Below are 23,833 nucleotides of genomic sequence, written 5' to 3' on the forward strand. Positions count from 1 at the left end.
GATTGGAGCGAGCCATTTGAGGTGATGTGTGACGCGAGTAGGGTTGCTCTTGGTGTTGTATTGGTACAAATAAGGTCAAAAATCCTTCATCCCATTTACTATGCTAGTAAGGCCCTTAATGAAGGCAAAAAAGACTACACTGTGACTGAACAAGAGCTCCTTGCAGTAGTCTTTGCTTTCGAGAAATTTCTCTCCTATTTGCTTGGCACGAGAGTTATAGAGCATACTGATCATTCTGCTTTTGAGATATTTGATGGCAAAGCAGGATGAGAAACCGAGGTTGATTCGTTGGGTATTACTATTTCGAGAATTTGACTTTGAAGTGAAAGATAGAAAAGGGACCAAAAATCAAGTTGTTGATAACTTGTCCCGATTAGAAGATGAAGCAATGAGGGAGTTAGGTGAAAAGGTTTAAATTGTTGATACTTTCCCGTATGATCATGTACTGGCTGCCTCCCAAGACTTGATTCCATGGTTCGCAGATTTTGCAAATTATCTGGCTAGTGATATCGTCCCACCAGACATGTCCTTCATAAAAGGAAAAGTTCATGCATAATATGAAAAAGTTCTTTTGGGATGAGTCATACTTATATAGGAGTTGTGCCGAAGGGCTTATTCGGTGTTGTGTTCCGGAAGTTTAGATGTTGAGTGTTTTGGAGGCATGCCATTCTTCGCCTGTAGGTGGGCATCATAGTTGTGTCCGAACTGCTCATAAGATCTTGCAATGTTGCTACTATTGGCCAACCATCCACCAAGATGCTCATGAGTTCGCCAAGGCATGTGATAGATGCCAAAGAGATGGTGACATTTCGAGAAAGCAAGCGCTCCCTTTAAATCCCATTCTTGTGATTGAATTGTTTGATGTGTGGGGCATTGAATTTATGGTCCCTTTTGTGAGTTCTCATGGGATGATCTACATTATTGTGGCAATCGATTATGTGTCAAAATGGGTAGAAGCTATCGCACTTGTGAATAATGAAGGGAAGAGTGTCACCATGTTCTTGAAAAAGAACATATTTTCTAGATTTGGCACCCCAAGGTCTATTATAAGCGATGGGGGATCCTACTTTTGCAACAAGATGTTTAAGGGATTATTGAAAAAATATGGGGTTCGCCATAATGTGGACACTCCTTACCACCCCCAAACCAGTGGGCAAGTTGAGGTGTCAAACTGGGAGATTAAGCACATTTTTGCAAAAACGGTGAATGCTAGTAGAACGGATTTGTCAAGGAGGCTTGATGATGCTTTTTGGGCCTACCGGACGGCAAACAAGACCCCAATTATTATGTCCCCATACCAACTTGTATATGGGAGGGCTTGTCACTTTCCAGTTGAATTAGAGTATAAGGCCATGTGGCCAATGAAGAAGTTTAAAATGGATTGGAATGAGGCTGCTAAACAGAGGTTAAACGGGTTGAATGAGCTTGATGAATTTCCCTTGAAGGCATATGAAAGTTCATCCCTCTACAAAGAGAAGATGATGTAGTACCATGACCAAAAGATTGAGAAGCGCGATTTATCGGTTGGGGATTTGGTGCTTTTGTTCAACTCAAGGTTGCGTTTGTTTCCCGGCAAACTCAAGTCCAAATGGACTCGTCCCTATTTCATCACCCAACTATTCCCTCATGGTGCGGTTGAGTTGGAGAACAAGGAGTGTGTGAGATTCAAGGTGAACGGGGAGCGAATAAATATCTATCTAGGGCATGCTGAAATGGCGAATGAAGTGATCGAGGCATACCATCTTGATGAAGTCTTATTAATCAAGAGTCCTCCATCGTGCTGCGACGTTAAATCGAGCGCTAATTGGGAGGCAACCCAATATGTATCCTCTAGCCAACTATAGTATTTTCATGATTTTCTCGGCGTAGTTGCATTATTTTTGCTTTTATTTCTTATGTCCCATCTGAATGTTCCTTTATTTTTCTTTAGCAGTGTTCGCTAGAGCGTAGAGTAGGGTCCGTGTCCAAAAAGTGTCCAGAAAACACAAAAATATTAGCTTAATGTGTGTTAAATTTGCAGGGACCAAATCACCAGAAATCTGCAGAAAATTTGTTTGGTGTACCCATTGATGGATCGTCATCCCTTGGACGGACCGTCGGTAGGATCCGTTGTGCCCAGGTATGTTCTGTAAATTTTTCTAAGTTAGGGCACTATCGACAGATGGGTCGATGAACCGTCGACCGACTTACGCTCCATCGACGGGGAATGATCGATGCCTCACCCACCAACCCGACCCTATCCGTACAATAACATATTAAAAGTTTTTGAATATTTCAGATACCAACCTCTTCACATAACCCCCATAACCATTTCCCTCCCTATTTCCTCTCATTTTCCCCCACTTCCTGACAAATTCACTCCCATTTCATCATCAGATTCCCGCACTTCCTGCACTTCCACAAAATCCGTTCTCTCCCCAAATCTTTCATCTTCTTCAGTCTCCTTGCCGGTCGGTGTTATGGTTAGTGTTGCTACTGTTCAAGTACAAGTTTGCGTACCCCTTTTCCTCCACTAAAGTTGACAGGAATGTTTTTCTGATCTGCTAAGATTAACTATCATTAGTTTTCCTGATTACCTTTATGTCTAACTGTGTGGGTACTTAATTTTGGACACTTTTGCATGCAAAAACTTACGCCCAAAATTCCTATGTCCCTTAGAACAACTAAAATTTAAAGGGATGGGGGTGTATTGTTAACAATTGGCGTGTGTTTGCATGATTTTGTTCCGACCTAGGGTTTGATAGGCTGTCGAAAATGCATGTTAAAATTAGGAAAATTCATGCCCGATGAATGATGGGATGTTGGTTAAATGTTTGGGAAACTTAGGCTTATAAGGATACTTCGAATTAGTAAGATAGGGAAACCAAATTGGCTGCAACACTCTGTCCCAGAAGGAGAGTATGAGACCCCCTCAACGGACCATCGGTCCCTCGACGGTCCGTTGATAGGGTCTCGTACTATCCTTCAGGGACAGAGTTTTGCAGCAAATTTGGTTCCCCTATCTTAATAATTTGATGTCCTCGACAAACCGTTCCCTCAACAGTCCGTCCTGCACAACCGTCGAGGGTGTGAGAAGCTTTGCTTGCTTCTGATTTTTTATAAAAAGAATCTAAGTTTCTGCCGACGGACCCTTATGAATGACCGTCGTCCCTTCGACGGTCCCTCCTATATAACCGTCGACACTATCAGAACCTTTGTTTCTAACGATTTTAAAATTTATTCTATGTATCCCTCGACGGACCCTCATGAAGGATCGTCGTGCCCTCGACAGTCCATCATGCATGACCGTCGACACTGTCAGCACCTTTGTTTCTGATGTTTTTAAAATATATTCTAAGTATCCCTCGACGGACCCTCATGATGGAGAATCATGCCGTCGACCTTCGTGCCCTTGATGGTCCATCCTGCATAACCGTCGCCACTGTCAAAACCTTTGTTTTTGATGTTTTTAAAAAATTAATTCTAAGTGTCCCTCGATGGGAAACCCATGACGCATAGTCATTCTTTCAACGGACCGTCGATGGTTCCATCCTGCACTCTGTACTTCTGCCCTACCATTCCTTTTCTGTGTTCTGATCTTGTGTTTTTTGCTTTTGCATGTGTTGCAGGGTTCCACTGTTACTAACTATTTCACTTTGAAGGCACAAATGGCACCAAAACATGACCTTGTCTACTCCCGAGGGCGTTCCAAGTCCGTCGCCCCACCGAACCAACTAGTCATAGGGTCAGACGATGAGCGTGACCTGGAGTACGTGACACCAGACACCTGCACTCCTTCTCATGCTGCCCGCCCCACCAGAGCCACGCCCACGAGGGTGGCACCTGGCGTAGTCACTTCCTCCTAGTCTGACGAGGGGCGCATACTGACCGGCACACCTTCTGGGTCATCTACACATTACGAGGGAGCATCTGGCTCCGTGGAGTCATCCAAAACTGTGGAAGCTTCCATCTCTGTGGAGGCTTCCGGATCTGATGAGACTGCTGATTCTGCCTCGTCTGATAAGCTGTTAGTACTGACTCTACGCCAGCACCCCAGACTGGCATCCCCGCTATGGTTGATGACCATCCCAACCGCTGGTGTATCGAGGGGCAGTATCAAGTCTATATTAATTCCAAGTTGCCCAATGACAAGGGGGTCATGACCCGCACCCTGACACTTGAGCTGTGGGTTCTCACGGGGATTCTTCCCACCATGCCGACCATTCATGAGTTATTCACCAGACATCGGGTAGAGTGGACGCCTCGATATGGAGGCCGCTATAGAGAGGAGATGGTCCGTTATACCTCGTATGTGGAGACTCTCCGATCTCAGCTGGACAGGTGGGCAGCCACCGAAAAACATTGACCGTTGGAGAAAGTCCAAGTCCGCAGCAAGCGGGTTGATATTTCCTTGCAGGCCATTCACAAGTTCCTCTATGGCGCAGATATAGGTGCCACCCGTACCTCTCTCTCCGCCGAGTTTGACTATCGGTAGACGTTGATCAAAGATGGCCTGTTCCAGCGTGAGTCAGATGTGAGAGAGACCGCTAAGATTAGGATTGCACAAAGCCTCTTCGTAAATGGTAAGATTGCCGATTGGGTGCTGGAGCCCAAAGGGAGTATCAAGAAGGCAAACCTCACCTTCACAACAAAGTTCTTATGGATATTGGTCCGACAGTGCCTTTCCCCCACTGCTGGTGATAACATAGTAACCTGGGATCATGCAGTGCTCATGGCGGCCATGGTTGAGGGGTTTGACGTGGACTTCGCATGGCTCTTGCAGGCGGTGATATATGAGACGGACTTTAAGGACACTACTACTTACCTCTACCCGTGCGTTATCTTTGAGTTGTGCAGGTCTGCAGGAGTGCCCGTGCGGCACATTGATGTGATCAAGACCCCTCCCGGCATAGTTGATATTGGCCTCATTCGGGATGAGGCCAATGAGTTGGCTCCCCACGAAGGGCCCCGTCCAGAGCTGCAGCCACTCGGTGAGAACCTGGTGGCCACGGTACAGCAAGCCCAAGTGGCTAATCCGCCTACATCCGAGCATACGGCCCCACCCCGATTCATTCTATCCCAAGTGCTAGCACCGCTCTGAGCTCCTCCCGCTCGACTCCTTCTGTTACACTAGTTCCGCTTTCTATGGTCCATAAATTAGAGGAACAAATGGCCACACTTCTGCATCTCATCCAGCTTTGGATGAAGAGGTCCATTGCTGAGGCGGAGGAAAAGATAGAGTGGAAAATGGCCCAGCATATTGAGCGGCAGATCATGTATGTCCACTAGCGCTTGGATGTATTTGAGTTGCGGGTTCTTGCCCGTCCAGCTTCTACAGTGGATTTGACGACTCTCCAGGCTGCTATGGAGAGTCTGAGAGCAGACTTGGATACCATACTGGAAGCTCGGATGCCTGAGTCTAAGGCCCCTTCTGCAAAGCCTGCTGAGGATACGGTGTTGGCTACCCTCTTCTCCACCACTGTTGTTCCACCACCTCCCCCACGAGATCGTTCCAAGAGGCACCGATTTAGAGATGAGGATGAGTCTTGCGCATGGAATAAAGAGCATAATGAGTTGGAGGCCTCAAGGAGAGCCTCGCTGATTGATGAGGAGGCCCCGCAGTTGAGGGTTCTAGAAGTGTCTGCTGAGGCGTCTAGCTCCAGAGTTGTTGAGGCTGAGAGGAGCACTACTGATGGTGTTGTTATTGCTAAGACACAACTTATGGTGTCCGTACTACAGGGGTAGCGGGTTCCGGGAAACCGGACCCGTCATCATGTTGATTGTCATTGCTTTGCGCCTCAATTTTGCTTCACCTATCACCCTATTTTATATAATTTTATGCATTGGGGACAATTGAATGTCTTTTTGTTGGCGGTTAGGTAAATGGAACGTGAGTGCTAGGGTGAAGTCACAATATCCCAACTCATGATCCTCTCTTGGGGTTTTCTGGACTATGCTCTTTTTCCCCAAGAGACTGTTTATTTTATTATTGAACCGTCATGTTGGTATCTTTTGTACATAATATAGAAATGGTATCTGAAGCATGATGGCTAAATAAAATGATATCCTGATTTAAAGAAAATATTGCATGACTAGGCATAGTAACTGATGAATGTGTGGCTCTAAGCATGACATATAGATATACCATGTCATGACCATGAATCTAAAACTCGAACTAGGTATCTAATAATCTGGTAGAGTAATGAGAGGTCAAGTGAGTGTGAGGAAAATTTGAATAGTCCACCATTGGTACTAAGCTAGAACTTGCCTGGTTAGTCCTGCTAAAAGTAAGTTGTGAAAGACAATTAGTAAAGGATCATAGGACAGTGTTCAAGATAGCCAATCTTTAGCCTAGATAAAAGAAAATCGAATGAAATTAATCCCTTCTTGATCATAATGATTTGAGCTTAAAATAGACCTTTCTTTTTCACCCCAACTGATCTTTTCTAGGAACAATATGCTGGCCCTGGTCCCTTCTTTTACATGTGCACCTCAGCTTATGCCAAAAGCATAAGGTGAGGGTGGCTGATGCAGAAAATAACCTAGTGGTGGCCCTGACCCAACTTTAGGTATTATGTACCTTGACTCATGGCAAAACCATGAGTTGACAGTGGCTAGTTGAGGAATGCTCCGGAAAGTGGGTTGAAAGAATAAAGAAAGAGAAAGAACAAAAGAAAAGTGACTCAAGAAATGTTTAAAGCAAAAGGAAAATTTAAAAGAAAATTCAGTTACACAAAAGGATAAAGAAAGGAGAATAGCAAGGTGAAAGAATACAAGAAAATTATGAAATAAGGCAGAATAAAATGATGAAAAGGTAGGACACTTAGCCGTTCTATATAAGAGGGCAATAAGTAACTAAAAAACATCCAAATGTACACTACCTGACCCTGAGCGCAAGTTACAAGCTATGAAAGTCCTATCGCGATCCTAAGAGTCTATTATGGTGAACTTGAAGCAGTGAAAATAAGGGAAAGCCTATGGCAATAAGTATAAATAAGGCTTAAAGTTGTTCTGAGAGCGAGTGTCAAAAAATAATCCTTATGCTCAACATGAAATCATTTTGTGAAAAATGAGGATGTTTTTTTGTAGTTAGGATACTAGTTGCAATACCGGGAAATTGGTACCTTAGTGAGAAATCAAAGAGGATAGGTGTCGGTGTGTTGTGAGTCTTGTCATTGTCTGATCTGCACGAGCGAGCCTAATAGTGATAGCATGCATAAACATAATGAAAATAATCAGGAATGATAGCCAGATAATTGCAAAAGCTAAAATAAGGAACTCTTGTACAAAGATTTTGTGGTGAGTCATAGTGCGTCGACAAACAACGAATTTAAGTTGAGGGTGTTGATGTATCGTGGTTTCACGGTACTTTCAATGTTTTTTCCATAAGTTTAGTGTGTGTATAAGGCCTTATTGAATTAGTTTTAATATATCTTTCTCTTAGTTTAAATGAAATATGTCCACGATTAAAACGTGGAAGAATTGTGCTGAAATTGCCGAAGTGATGACCTACGGAGCCATCGACGGTCCGTCGACCCCTTGATGGTCCGTAGGTGGCCACCATCATATAAATTAAATGTTGATGAAGGAAGATAGGGGAATTCTGACTAAGTATGGGGCTACGGAGGCTCTCGACGGACTGTCACCTCTACGATTGACCGTTTTACACATCCGTCATCGTTAACAAATAGTAGCTCTACTACCCGACTTGAAAAGATTCTAAGTGTGGAGAAACAGAATCCATTGACGGACCTTCTTGCTCTCAACGGACGGTCATCCCTTGTCCGTCGATGGTAACAGTGATTGGAGAATAAATAAGCTGAAAAACAAGCTATGTGTGGAACGACAGGGGCCTCGATGGTCCGTCGTAGCCTCGACGGTCCGTCGGTCCGATCGTCTACTCAGACACATTTTTTGGGTAGATTTTCCTTTAATAGATTTCCTTTTAATGTTAGTACTTCTTTATTATAAATACTGGGAAAAACCTCATTTTTGAGGTTAGACTCTTGGGTATTTTTCAGTTTTATCGTATTAGTTGTTGAACTTGTGATTTTGGGGGAATTATTCTATTTTTAAGAAATCGTTTGTTTCAAGAGTATTTATTCATTCATGTAATTTTTTGGATTTTCTTCAATCCCATCAAAATAAGTACATGAATTCTTATCAAACTAAAATGAATTGTGTGATTATTAACATGGGTAACTAAATCCATATCAACTGTTGTAGGAACTATGAGTAATTAACAAGGTAAAAACTAGCTAAAATAATAATCCTTGAATAGTGTCTTGCATGTATTGATAAGTCTTTTGTTTAGAAGTCTTTTTAACGAGTGCACGCATTAGAACTCGCTTTGTTGCTACTTTCTGGACCAAGGAGGTAGATAATAAGAAAAGAATTACGAACGTAAATTAAGTATACACTATCTAATAGGCTAGTGTCGATTGGTGTGAAGTAACAACTAAGCCATACATCGATTATGATGCTTAATATAAGGTAAAGGTAAGGTTAAGTAAAGCATACACACGTAGCCGCACCAAGGTGCGGAGTTAAATTCCCTAGTTGCCGGACCAAGGAATTAGGGATACGTAACTTACCACTTTGCTTGCAAGATACTACCAAAGGATTGTTAAACTAGAATTACCGCGTTATGAACCTGTGGGGAACACTTAAGCCCTAGTTACATTCATTACTTGATAAAAATCAAACCTTTGACCTTGTGACTTGTTTACTTAGACATAGCTAATTGCATTCGTTACTTAAAACCCCCTTTTTGTTACTTATTTTCGGAAAGGACTTGACTAAATAGAGGTAATAGTAGGTTAAAGTTAAGTCTAAATCATTTTCTTCGTTGGATCGACCCAACCACATGGTTTGGTTCTTTACTTGATACGACTGCTTATGCTTATTTTCGATAAGTAAATTTGAGCTTATCAATGGGCTTTGTAATCTTGACTTGTTATAGATTGAATTGTGATTTTATTATTGTGAAGTGGTTATATCTACAGTTGTCATGTGAATTAATGTTGAATTGACAATGAAGGATCCATGTGGATCAATGTATGATGATTTGAACATGATTAGTCTAGTTTTCCATGATTCACTCTAATGTTGGTCTTTTTATGATTCAATGTTGAATTCGAATGGGTGTTGATCATAGTAGCTACTGCCTTATGTTGATATTATCGATGAAAATTATGGGTATAAATCCTTGATGATCAAATTAATGAAAGACTTACATGAATTGATCTAGGTTCTTCTAGTCTATGGGTTGACAATGTTATGTACATGATAAAGTCTAAGTTCTAGGTTTGATTAAGTATGACTTAGATGTGATCTACATGACTTTAGCTACTGCCCTAAGTTGGCATTATTGGTATATTATGAATGTTTGCTATGGTAATCAAAGTAAAGAATATTAGTTGATGATCTAAAACTCTCTACATTCTAGTACATATGAGGTCCCTTTTATTATGTTATAGTATAATCTTGTAGCGACTTGTACATGGTTTCTTTTATGATTAAAGTACATTTAGCTACTTGCATGACTATTGTATAAGAATGTGTATATCTATGTCGGGATAAAGCATAGGTGCTGCCATTGATGAATTAAAATGGTTAATAATCCCTTACCTAGTACCCCTATGTGAATACATGAATAGCACAAGTTATGAGTCTTAAGTGTAATATGAAGTTGGCTTGTCTCCTATTCTATTGTGTGTTATGCGAAAGGTATGCTCACATATATGTATACACAAACATGAATGATGATTTAGATAATAGAGGGGCCTTGACAGGTGTGCCCAAGAATACACTAAAACTAGATAAGTGCTTGAATATGCTATAAGCATATGAGGAATGATTATCCAAAGCCTATATTTTATAAATAATTGTAATAAAGGCCTTTCAATAAAGGGAACTTAGCTTAAAACAAAGTTCATTTGACTTTTAGCGGTGTTGACTTCCCTTGGAGGAAGATTCACTATTTGTCCCGTATAGATGTTGACCTCCCTTAGAGGAAAACTCACCTATGAATCCACATGAGGTGATGACTTTCCTTTGAGGAAGATTCACCCATGTTTTCTCATGAGAGGAGGCCCTAATTGCCCAATGGCATGTAGAGGGATTATACCTATCTCTTAGTTCCATAAACTATGCTTTCTACATAGGATCTAGCAAAGTGAATTCACTTAGGATGCTAGTATGTATATTAATGTTCTACCTTGGAAAGGTAGGAACACCTTCCATTGGTGTAAGGCTCTACAACACCAAATTCAATGTTTAGCACCCATGGTCATAGTGTCGGTTAAGGTTATAGCTTCCCTAAAGTAAAATGAACAATGGAAGTAAATGAATTGGATCCTAACTAGGAGTACTTAAGGGAGGTTACTTAGTATAGGTGGAAGTAAGGAACCCATCTATACATTGCACAAGTAGCTCCTTAGGATGTTCTAGGAAGGTGACCTAATGTGTATATTTATGCTTATGTCCATATGCATGACTTGGTAATATTTGTCTACTTATTATGAAGATGTGCATGGTATGAAATCTATATGATGTGGTCTTATCCTTCTTTGCACTATGTTGGTCTAAATGACTACATGATGTAGGTCTTGTATTGACATGAATGAAGTTGCCTTCACTTACTTGTTGATGTATGAATTGAATGCTAAGGTTTGTGTTCTCATGAAGGGTTTACTAAGCATCAGTGGGGTTATGGGGCTTCACATGTGCATTGGACTAGTGTACTAAGATTGATGTCATGAACAAGGTCTTATAATGATCAATATGAAAAGAAGTAAAAATATGTATAACTTGAAGTAGCCTACTGTAAAGCCAATGTAGTCCTGAATTAAAGGTGTCTTTGATATATTATTCTTATATGATGATATGTGTTGCCTTATGTAGGTTATATGTATGTTGCCTGTTGTCCTTATGGTGATGCATTGCACCAAGTACACTAGTGGGTTACTTGGGCGGTTAATGAATCAAAGAAAGAAATGTTCACTGTTAAGTAGGAATAGCTTATTGTAAAGTGGCTTCAAAAATGTCATAAATTGTATATGTGATAATGTGATGTTTGGCCTTTGAATATGCTTATATAAAGTATGTCAATTATATAAATTCTATTGTATAAAGGTTTTATGAAGATTTACTCATAAAGGCATGAAGTATGATTTCAAGAAAATTTCCCTTTTAAATGCATATTTTTGCATGGTTGCCATTCTTAGTGCATTATTGTACTAATCCCATTCTTTCTACTTTTTACACAATGTTTAGGTTATAGATTCTTAAAGGAGTTGAATGGTGAAGAGCTTGATAGATCATATACAAGCTCAATGAAAGGAATCCTTAAGTTAAAGGATCTCCTACTTATGTCTTTACTGTAAATTATATAAGGTTGTACTTATGTTTATGTTTTAAGGGCCGTGTCCCTCATGTACTCTATGTTGTTGAGTCTAAGATGACCAAGAGACTTAAGGTCTAAATATGCATTATATTTTATATATATGAAGTAAAGTTTCTATCATATGATGTGCTATGTAAAGCTTTAAAATTTCCCTTAAATTTACTATGTGAATGCGATGAATGATAACTATGGGCTTGTACAAGACCTCCGTGAGGTCAAGTACGCCATGTTTCTTCTTGGGGGTGCTCCACAGCTTTGAAAACCGTTGTAACAGAGCAACCGGATTTTAAAAGTGGTTTAGGGTCAAAGAAGTCTCATATTGCCACATCTAGTAGAGTCTTGTATAATTGGTGGTGAGTTGCGACATATCAAATGGTACGATAGGACATAGGACGATAGAGTTTCCCTTCTTCATCGTTCGCATATCGTGCCATAGAACTCAACTCTATAAGATATTTCTCTTATGTTTACTTTTCTGATGGTCTTTTTAGATGTGATTGCTTGGATGAGATTGTTCACTATGCTTGCGGAAGAAAAGGTTAGTTTAAATGCTTATCTTTGTTTTATGGTTGAATAAGTATGTGTGAAGGTAAATTTTGACATGTTTTGATGATGTGATGCCATTTTTGGCTATATATAAAATTTATGTGAAATAGCATGTTATGTTGAAAAATTTATGTCATGATATAGTTAAAGCATGCTAGAAGTTATTATAGTTGACATGAGTGTCTTTTGGAATAATGTGTTGCTATATGGTTTTGCATGATCGTAGCCTTATGATATGATTTTAATTTGAAATGCTTAGTGACTACCTATGAAAGAACGTTACCCTATGAATATGTTCTTAAAGGTGTTAATTGTTTCCCTTAGTATATCTCTGATCCTTGATAAGTTTCCTAGTATGGATTGGAGTTCTTTGTCTAAACTTGATCCTAGGTGTTAGGATAGGATGCTTGTCTTGGTAAAGATTTGTATCTCATATTGTCATGCTTTTCGTATCAATTACCTAAAAGTTACATTTTTGGAATGTTGAAGCATGATCTCTGTAATGCTAGTCCACTTATTGTAATATTTTCAAGAAACCAACTAGATGGTCCTTTAACTAGAAGTTGTTTAAATGTGTATAGAATTGATGCATATGAACATGATAATTAATGTAAAAAGGAGTTTTGCTAATTGGAATAAAGAATGAGAGTCTTATGGCATGATGAGTTGTAGAATTATTTTTAACTTCTTATTTTGTTGTGAGTCCCTTGATGTTGTGGAATTGATGTTTCCCCTAGAATTGAGGGTAATATTCTTGTCTTTATAGGGTGATGATGTAGGTTTGATTGACCTAGAAGTTACCTTGCATTATGTGAAAGAAACTAAAGAGTCCTTATGACTAAGTCTCCTATATTGTTTCCCCTAAAGATGTATGATATTGGTGTTTATGATATTGTATACAAATCTTATGTGGTTGAATAAGATTACCTAACCTTATAGTTGGGGATACATGGTCTAGGTGATAAGGTTTTAAGTACCTTGGCGTTCCTATGTTGACTTAGTGTAAACTCTTTCTAAAGTTGTAATCACTTTTAAATGATGAAAATGAAGGTTGTTTAGTTAAGATCCTCTTAAGGTTGGGTTAAGTTTCTCTTAAATTGAGTCTATCCTAAGTGGGAAATGGAGATGAAGTTTTAAAGTTGTAGATATTTTCTATCTTGTCCTTCTATTCTTACTTGAACTTGAATCTAATGAGTTCTTAGTAAGCTTGTTCATGAATAGAGTTTTGCATAATGTATGAGATGCATGACCTTTATATGTTTGGTATATGTTGAATTACATTACCTTGAAGATATTGTGAATGTTCCAAAGTGCATGAAATAAAAATGTTGATAAAATCCATGTTTTCTCATGTTGATTTGCATCTTGACATAGTAGTTGTGCATTTGACTAGTGAGATAAGATAAGAAACGTGGTAATAGTCACTTGTGAGGTGTAATGTTTAGCCTTATAATGGAAGTTGAGTCTTTTTAAAATCAAATATGATGAGTCTCTTAAAAATTATCTGACTTGTATGGTTTGGGAATGCATGATTGTAGGCTTATTCTTGAAAAGTGAAAGCATGTTTAGCTAAGTGCTCATGTGTGTGCCTATTATTTGTGTGATTCTTCCCAAATAATGCTCACTGTGAAGGTGAGTACTATGTTAGAAATTGACATTTCGTGAGATAACTTCTAAATTGTTGTGATGTGCTTGGTGTGACATACCATTTAGACTTCATTAGGAAGGAAACATGAGAATTTGTTGGTTTAAAAGTTGAGAATTTCTCATTTTAAAAAGGAATTGACCTTGTACTTGGCTTTGATGTGAACTCATTATACATGTAAGTATGTTGAGGAGAAGGACATTTCTCCATGAACACCACTAAGCATGGTATGGTTGAGTATGACCTTCATGGAACTAGGTCTAACAAATAAATATCTTTGTTGATTAAATTAACTCAAGTCTATGCGCATTGAAATATGACCATGTTATGATTAGGAGAAGGATGTTCCTCCTATGAACATGATAAGAGCCTTTGTGTTTGATGCATTAAAGAGTGAGTGAGTGGAAGTTTAACTTGCTTGTGTGCATTGAGAGCTTATATTATTTGATGATGTTATAAATGTTATGAACTGATATGTGATGCATTGAAACCCTTGATATGATTAAAGAGCCCTAACTGCCATTCAAGGACGAACGTTCCCAAGTGGGGGATATTGTAAGACCCCAAAATGAGTTATGGTGTCTAGATATTAACATGTTTTTCTTAAGGTTCTAAGGTCCTAAAATTAATTATAATATTGCTTAGAGTAAATGTAAAGTTTGAGGTGATTTTGAAGTCAAACGTCAAGGGACGACCACGAAGTTCGACGACTAGTCGCCTATGTGTCTCATGTGTCCATGCGTGTTTATATATTGATTTCATGATATTATGAAGTCTTTAAATGATATATAATTATTTTTAATTATGGAATATGGATTTTCGAGTAGTTTGGAGGTGAAACGACCTACAACGTCCAAGGCATTAGAAAAATAGCCCTTAAGACGCTCAAGTGTGTCTTGATGGGGCTTAGCCTGTTTCGACAAGTTGTGAGTATTTTTTTTGGGTAAAACTCATGTGGGAGGTATAAAACTTTTTATGGGTTGCATTTACGTTGGTAATGTCTGGGTATGACTTCTAATGAGCCCGCAAACGTTCCCATAAGAAGGACCCAAGGATAGTCGAGACACTGCCTTGGCAGTGTCAATCGATGGAGCAAACAACGGCCAGTTTTTTGATGAAAGGAATGTTGGTGAGGTCTCGTAGATATAAACTTTGCTTGGGAAGGTATAAAACCACCAAGGACCAACCGGCGCAAGCCAAAGGACGGCCAGTCGATTGACCAATGGCCAGTCGATTGGGTCCGTCGATAATGGCTTGCGTCTGTTTTATTTAAGGGGTGAATGGGAAATTCTCCCCACGTCCTAAACTGATTCTAATTGATTAATATACCTATATTTGGGTTTATATAAGGTATAAAACACTTGAAGAACCCATTACCAATCCTCTCTCACAAAATTAAACCTTTCCCTCCAAAAATCATCTCCATAGAAACCTCTAGTGTTAGTAAAGATCAAGAATAACTTGGATATTTGATTTTCATGGTTTATTCATCATGTTTTAGTGGTTTTCAAATAGATAAATTAATGGTGATCCTTCATTTTTATATATCCTTCCATCTAGAGAGTTAATCTCAAAGTTTTCAAATATAAAAATATGATCAAATCTACCAATGGTTCTTTCTCAAAACATTTTGAATGGTTAAATCTTCATTAATTGATTTTAATGTATTGGTTTGACTGTGATTTTAATCTAATTGCATGATGAACCCATGTTCCCTCCCTAAATCGATTTAGTCCTTGCATGGACATTGTGATCTTGACTTGTTATCGATTGAATTATGATTCTACTACGTTGAAGTGGTTATATCTACTGTTGTTTACGTGAATTAATGTTGAATTTGATGATGAAGGATCCATGGGGATCAATGTATGAATATTTGAACATGATTAGTTTAGTTTTCCATGATTCTTTGTATTGTTGGTCTTTTTATGACTTAATGTTGAATTCGAATGGGTGTTGATGATAGTAGCTACTGCCTTAAGTTGATATTATGGATGAATTGTGGGTATAAATATTTGATGATCAAATTGAATAAAGACATACATGAATTGATCTAGGTTCTTCTAGTCTATGGATTGACAACGTTATATACATGATAAAATCTAAGTTCTAGGTTCGACGAAGTTTTACTTAGACGTCATCTACATGACTTTTGTACTTGCCTAAGTTTGAATCATTGGTATATTATGAATGTTATATGTGGTAATCAAAGTAAAGCATATTAGTTTATGATCTAAGACTCTACTTTCTAGTATATATGAGATGCCTTGTAGTATGTTACAGTATAATCTTGTGGCGAATTGTACATGGTTTCTTCTATCATTAAAGTACATTTAGCTACTGCCATATGTATGAATGGTTTAAAAAAAAGGTGTATTGATCAATAATGATCAAAGGGTGAGAAATTTGTAGGAATGCTTATCTCCTCTACTTTTCTATATTAATATAGTTGATAAAGCCTTGTATAGTATTGTGTTATATGGTCCACTTACGGTGCAATGTGTACCTCATTGTCAATCTATATATGTTTTGACCATGGCCATGAACCCAAATTGAAAAGTATATGTGTATGTGGTTATGATGATTACACTATGGGAAACTTATGCCTACTTTCCTATGCTAGTTATGATTTAGGTTGCATGACTATTATATAAGCATGTGTATATCTATGTTAGGGTAAAGTATAGGTGCTTCCATTGATGAGTTAAAATGGTTAATAATCCTTTACCTATGTACCCCTATGTGAATGCATTAATACCACAATTTAGGTGCTTCCATTGATGAGTTAAAATGGTTAATAATCCTTTACCTATGTACCCCTATGTGAATGCATTAATACCACAATTTAGAAGTCTAAACTGTAATATGAAGTTGACTTGTCTCCTATGCTATTGTGTGATATGCGAAAGGTTTGCTCACATATATGTATACGCACACATGAATGATGATCTAGATAATAGAGGGGCCTTGAAAGGTGTGCGCAAGAATACTCTAAAACTAGATAGATTCTAGAATATGCTATAAGCATATGAGGGATGAATATCCTAAGCCATGTTTTATAAATAAATGTAATAAGGCTTTTCAATAAAAGGAACTTATCTTAAAACCGAGTGAACTTGATATTGAGAGCTGTTGACTTCCGTTAGAGGAAAATTCACCATTTGTGCCTTGTAGAGTGTTGACTTCCCTTAGAGGAATACTCACCTATGGATCCACATGAGGTGATAAAACTTCCCTTAGGTGAAGATTAACCCATGTTTTCTCATTAAAGGAGGCCTCAATTGCCCAATGGCGTGTAGAGGGATTATACCTATCTCTTAGTTCCATAAACTATGCTTTCCACATAGAATCTAGCGAAGCGAATTCACTTAGGATGCTAGGATGTATGTTAATGTTCTACCTTGGCTAGGTAGGAACACCTTCCATTGGTGTAAGGCTCTACAACACCAAATTCCATGTTTAGAACCCATGGTCTTAGTGTCGGTTAAGGTTATAGCTCCCCTAAAGTAAAATGGACAATGGATGTAAATGAATAGGATCCTAACAAGGAGTACTTAAGGGAGGTTACTTAGTATAGGTTGAAGTAATGAACTCATCTAGACATTGCACAAGTAGCTCCTTAGGAAGTCCTAGGAAGGTGACCTAATGTGTATTTATGCTTATGTCCATATGCATGACTTGGTAGTATTCTCTACTTATTATGAAGATATGCATGATATGAAATCCATAAGATGTGATCTTATCCTTATATGCACTATGTTGGTCTAAATGACTATATGATGAAGGTCTTATAATTACATGAATGAAGTTGCCTTCACTTACTTGTTGATGTATGATTTGAATGTTAAGGTTTGTGGTCTCTTGAAGGGTTTACTAAGCATGTGTGGGGAAATGGGACTTCACATGTGCATTGCACTAGTAGACTAAAATTGGGGTCATGAACAAGGTATCATAATGATCAATATGAAGAGTAGCAAAAATATGTACAACTTGAAGTAGCTTACTGTATAGCCAATGTAGTCTTGAATTAAAGGTGTCTTTCATATATTATGCTTATATGATGATATGTGTTGGCGTAGGTAGGATATATGTATGTTTCCTTGTGGCCTTAAGTTGATTCATTGCACCAAGTATCACTAGAGGGTTACTTGGGAGGTTAATGAATAAAAGAAAGAAATGTTCACTGTTAAGTAGGAATAACTTAAAGTAAAATGGCTTCAAAAATGTCATAAATTCTATATGTGATCTTATATGATTTTTGTCCTTTTGAATATGCTTATCGAAGTATGTGAATAATATAAATGTTATTGTATAACGGTTTTACGAAGATTTACTCAAAAAGACATGAAGTATGATTTCAAGAAAATGTCCCTTTTAAATGCATGTTTTTAAATGGTTGCCATACTTAGTGCATTCTTGTGCTAATCTCATTCTTCTCTACTATTTACATAAAGTGTATGTTATGGATGCTTAAAGAATGTATTGAATGATGAAGATCTTGATAGATGATCCCCAAGCTCAATGAAAGGAATCCTTAAGTTCAAGGATCTCCTACTTATGTCTTTACTGTAAAGTGTATAAAGTTGTACTTATGTTTATGTATTAAGGGACTTGTCCCTAATGTACTCTATGTTGTCTAATCTATGATGGAAAAGAGACTTAAGGTCTAAATATGCATTATATTTTATATATATGAAGTAATGTTTCTAGCATATGATGTGCTATGAAAAGTTTTAAATTTTCCGATAAATTTACTATGTCAATGAAATGAATGATAACTATGGGCTTGTACAAGTCCTCCAAGAGGTCAGGTACGCCATAGTACTTCTAGGGGGTGCTCCCCGACTATGAAAATATCTTATAGAAACATAGTTCAAAATTACATGTCAGCCTCTTTCTCATGAGAGTCATTGTGAACCTACCTTCCAACTAGGGAAGGGACACGTCTCATATGTAGTTCATCAGTGCTATGTTAAAGTCTCGGTGTGAATAACCTTTAAGTTATCATTTATTCATAAATCTTTTCATTGGTCATAAGGGATTAACTCCTTGTATAAACATGATCATAAGCACTCTAGGTTTTTGATGAGAATTTCCTTTTATCGAAACCTTCAGTTGTGAGATTAACATAACATTATCCTAGTGTGTAAAGCATTCAAGATAAACATCATCAACTTGCATTCTCATATCCTTACCCTGATCCCACATTTAACATATTCATAGGCCATCATATATTCGTGTAAACATCATACATACTTCAATTCCATAGCAACATCAATTATAGGCCAACATCAACATAACAGAGTAATCATGACTTTAGAAAACTTACATAATTGCTTCCACGAATCATAATCAAGAGCTTACGTTGAATTCATAACAATTATACAATAGTATGGTGAAATACTCAATAACATAGCCAATCCCAACGTGTTTAGTCACACACAAGACCAATTTATAGTTAGGGTTAAGGGAAAGGGTTCATTATGAGTTCATTCAACCATAGTTCCAATTCCTACTTTTTCATGACATTAAGTAAAAGATAGAACATAATCAAATTCTTTATTCAAGGAGGGAACATGATTCACACGAAAATCAAACATTATATATTAATTACCCAACATTACATACTAAATTAACCATTGAAATTCGTTATTTTCATCATTAGTTATAAATCTTCAGTTAGGAAGAAAACCCATTTTGTAGAGTAAAAACCCTAGATTTTGAATTCTTGAGAATCATATTTGAAAGGACCTCTTGGGGAAAGTAATCCCAAGAGTGAATAACCCATACCTTATTGACGATAATTACACCAATATTGAAAGAAAATCTTGAAGTCTTCATCTTCTTCCTTAATCCTTTCTTGTTCTTCGATGGAGCTTGAAAAGAGAGTTCTTGAGAGAGATGAGAGGGATTTGTTTAATATGATTTGAAGTGCGTGAAAGTGGTCTAATACTGACCTAAAATCATTATAAACGCGTCCCCCAAAAGTACCTTCACTTAAATGTATATTTATGTGAAGTTAAATTTACTTAAAAATGACGCGGACGAATCTGGAAAGTGGTTGTGTGTCGTGGATTCAATTTTGTATTTTATTTTTTAAATCCGTGTTGAGGCAGTGAGCCTCGTGGAGGATTTGCATCGCGAGACAAATTTTTGGCCTCCACGTTTTGGTTGCGTGTCGCGCAGCAGCCTTCATTTTCTTGCTGCGCACAGACTTCTTGGGCCGCCTTCTCGCCCATGTTCGTGTCCTCCTCAAGGACCCTTCGGGTGGTACTTGGGGTGTCATTACTTGACGTTTGGACCCTTTGTACTACATATTACCTATTTAAAATCTTTTTAAAAGTTTTGGACTTCATTTGACACTCCTAAAGCTTCACCAAACATAGGGACGTCTACTAGTTCAAATTAGCTAGTTTCCGCACATCAAGGTCTTTCTTAGGCGTTTAGGCTCTAACCTTTTTTAATTTAGTTTAATACAATAATATAGGTCTGGAAACATCATTTTAATTAGTATTCAATAGACTATGGTCTAGTCTTCGTCCCCGAATGACACTAAAATCGTTTTGAGGGTAAGGATGGACTCAATACTACCAACCCAACCAACAACAACATATAATCATAACATTAAACATAGAAACTCAATTCATGATGCGCAACATATAAGATTTCAATATTTCATAACACATAATGAGTAACTACTTTCTCAACATCAACATGAGCTCAAAATACAACTAAGAGTTACCGTTCTATCATTCTTCTCAACACAACAACAAAACAACAAAATGTCAAGAAGATACATGCATACACATTTCATATAAGTGAGAGAATAGAGTATGAAGGCATTTTCTTGAAACTCAAATTGGTACAACTTTTACAAAAATATGAACCTATTTAGAAAACAAGTCAACTTCATTTTTTAATCATTAATTTCCTTATTAAGAGGAATATGTAACCTCAAGGACTAAATAGATGAGGATAGCGAGACTTCATGTGGGCTTCAGCCTCCCATGTTGCACCCTCAACAAGAAGGTTCCTCAATAGAACCTTTAGAGAGGCAACCTCTTTGTTCCTCAACCGCTTGACTTTGGAATCTAGGATCTCATCCGGAACCTCGTCATAATAGAGTTTCTCATCCACCCCTAAACCTTCCATAGGCAAAATAGATGCGGGGTCGGCTATGTATTTCTTGAGCATAGAAACATGGAACACCAGAATAACAGAAGCTAGTTTATTAGGTACTCTCAGCTCATAGTCAACCTTTACAAACCATTGTAAAACCTCATAAGGACCAACATATCGGGGACATTACTTTCCCTTCTTACAAAACCTCATCACCCCTTTCATACATGAAATCTTCAAATAGACATGATCACCTATTTAAAACTCAATATCTCTTCTGGTATTATTCGGCATAACACTTTGCTGACTTTAGGCAGTGTTCAATCTATCTCTTATGACTCGAACTTTCACTGAAGCCTCATAGATTATCTCAGGACCAATGAGTGAGGACTCACCAGCCTCAAACCATCCAACCGAAGACCTACATCTTCTACCAAAAAGGGCTTCAAAAGGTTCCATTGAGATGCTCGACTGGTAACTATTATTGTAGGAGAACTCAATCAATGGTAGGTGATCATCCAAACATCCTTTGAAATCAATAACATAGGCTTTTAACATATCTTCAAGGGTATTAATGGTACTTTCCGCTTTCCCATACATTTGAGAATGAAAAGCGGTGTTAAGTTTCACTTGAGTACCTAAACCGTTTTGAAAAACTTGTCATAAACGAGATGCGAATTAGGCATGAATCCCATGAAGACTTACAATCCAATTAATGTAGATTCTTGCATAATCTTCATCTTTATATGTATAACGGAGATGAAGTGGGAAGATTTGGTCAACCTATCCACAATAACACATATGGAATCATTTTGCCTCCGGGTTCGAGGCAACCCAACAACAAAGTCCATGTTGGTGGCTTCCAACTTCCATGTAGGAACATACATGATTTAGGTTAAACCACCTGGATTTTGATGTTCGACTTTAACTTGTTCGACTTTGACTTGTTGGAAATTTGTACACTTGGCAACAAACTCCGCTATGTCCCTTTTTCAACCATCCCACCAATAGACTTCCCTAAGGTCATGATCCATCTTAGTGGCACCCGGATGAATATAATAACGGGAACCATGGGCTACTTCTAGAATTCGATTTCTCAAATACTCCACATCCGGTACACATAATCTCCCTTGGTACCTAAGAACACATTCCCCCCCCCCCGGGGAGAATTACTTATTGACTAGTAATTGAGCTTACCAAGTACCGATTTCATCAAATCCATCAATATAGGATCCAGATGTTGCTTAGATTTTATCTCAACCACTAATGATGAATTTATAATGGACCATCAAACCACCATTTCGAGAATCTTCTAACTACACGCAAAAACAAGCCAACCTATGAACATCTTTGTAACGACCCGAAAGTAACCCCTAGAAGAAGGGGGCAACCCTTAGGTCGGAATAATTGTGTACTTGACCTTTCGAAGGTCTTGTACAAGCCTTAGATATCATTCATTACATAAGAAATGAAAAGTAGTGCTGAATTAAAACTTTTCACAAATAAAATTATAAAGAAAACACTATTCATAAAAGCTCAGGATTGATCTCGTATTCACAAGCCAACTTAAAGACATGACTTAAATATCTTAGGGACACGGCCCTTTACGTTAAATTAAATATACATAATAATTCATTAGAGTAGAAACTAACAAAAACGACTACGCCTAGAATATATGAGAATATACTTAGTCTTGAGAGAATCTTTCCCAAGCATGTCTTCTTGTCTTCAAACTTGCCTCCAACCTATAATTATTAAGTATAGAAAGTATGGAGTTAGTAAAAAAAATAATATACTTATTATGGGATATGCAAAAACATGCAAAAAGGGACATTTTAGTAAAATAATCCTTCATGCCAAATAAGTAAAACCATCATGATAATTGAATTAAAATAGTACAAACATCATCATTTAACACATAATAAAACATTTCCATAATGTTAGCACAAGGAGTCACTTTACAGTGAAGTCCAAAAACATTACAATGAAACACAGTGAAACAATGACATATTTCACTGAACAATTCATTCCAAGCAATGTGAACTCATTACCGTGAGCTTTCCCTAACAAAGTATCCTAAGATTCCGTAAGGTAAGCCAAGAAGGGACCGCCCATATAACCCCTTACAGAAACACCGAAGGGATCCTTAAGACTACAAACCATATGCTTACCTAATCCGGAAATCAAATCCACACTCTTGCTTAGTCATTTGAAAGACATTCATTCAAGAAGGATTTCATGTAAGTACCCTTCTCCAATAGGACCTATTAGTTACACTAAGTGCAATGTGAGAGTAGCATCCCATACTACTACTCCAACTTAGTGCTCCTTGATGATTCCCTTTGATTAAGCACCCTACAGTAGTCACTCCTAACATCATCACATAAAACTTCGTTTTAACATGCTTCCTTAACATTAGACCTTAAGTTATCTAACTTCACTCATAACACATGATAGAACACACCAAGACTCCCCTTTCGGAAGGTCTACTTAGTGCAATAGATAGATATTGTCCCATACCATCACCTTCCCTATGTACTACGTTCATTAGGAGACATATTTCGTACACTTTATATAAAACATACCAAGACTCTTCTTTCGGAAGGTCTACATAGTGAAATGGATAGATAGCGTCCCATACCACCACCTATCCTAAGTAGTACGTTCTTTTAGGAGACTCAGCTCATACATTCTTTTGTGGGGGAATAGATGTAACCGACATAGACCGTGAGAGCTAGACATGGAATATCGATACTACCATTATTGGATGAGGGTTTCCAACTTGCCTAGGGTGGACCCTCTCTGTTAGCCTTTACATGGCTATTCCAATAGTTACACCTATGCGGGCGCATAATTAAGGGATAACGAGATCGCTATCAAGTAACTCACTCTCTACTCACAAGAATTACTCATCTCAAGAAGTACATTGGGTAGAATATCTCTAAGCACAATGTGTACCCATTCCTTCTTCAAACCCTCTTGGTGCTAAACATAACTCCTCCACGGAATCTTATACATTCATTACTAAAGGTCAAGGATATCTTTTGGACAGCACATCTCTACTCAAAATGGGTATCCATCCTCCAACCTACATTAGAAAGCTCTTGGGAGGTATGGAGGTATCTACTAAAAACGTC

This window comes from Solanum pennellii, chromosome 3 (assembly GCF_001406875.1).
Source record: "Solanum pennellii chromosome 3, SPENNV200".
NCBI lineage: Eukaryota > Viridiplantae > Streptophyta > Magnoliopsida > Solanales > Solanaceae > Solanum > Solanum pennellii.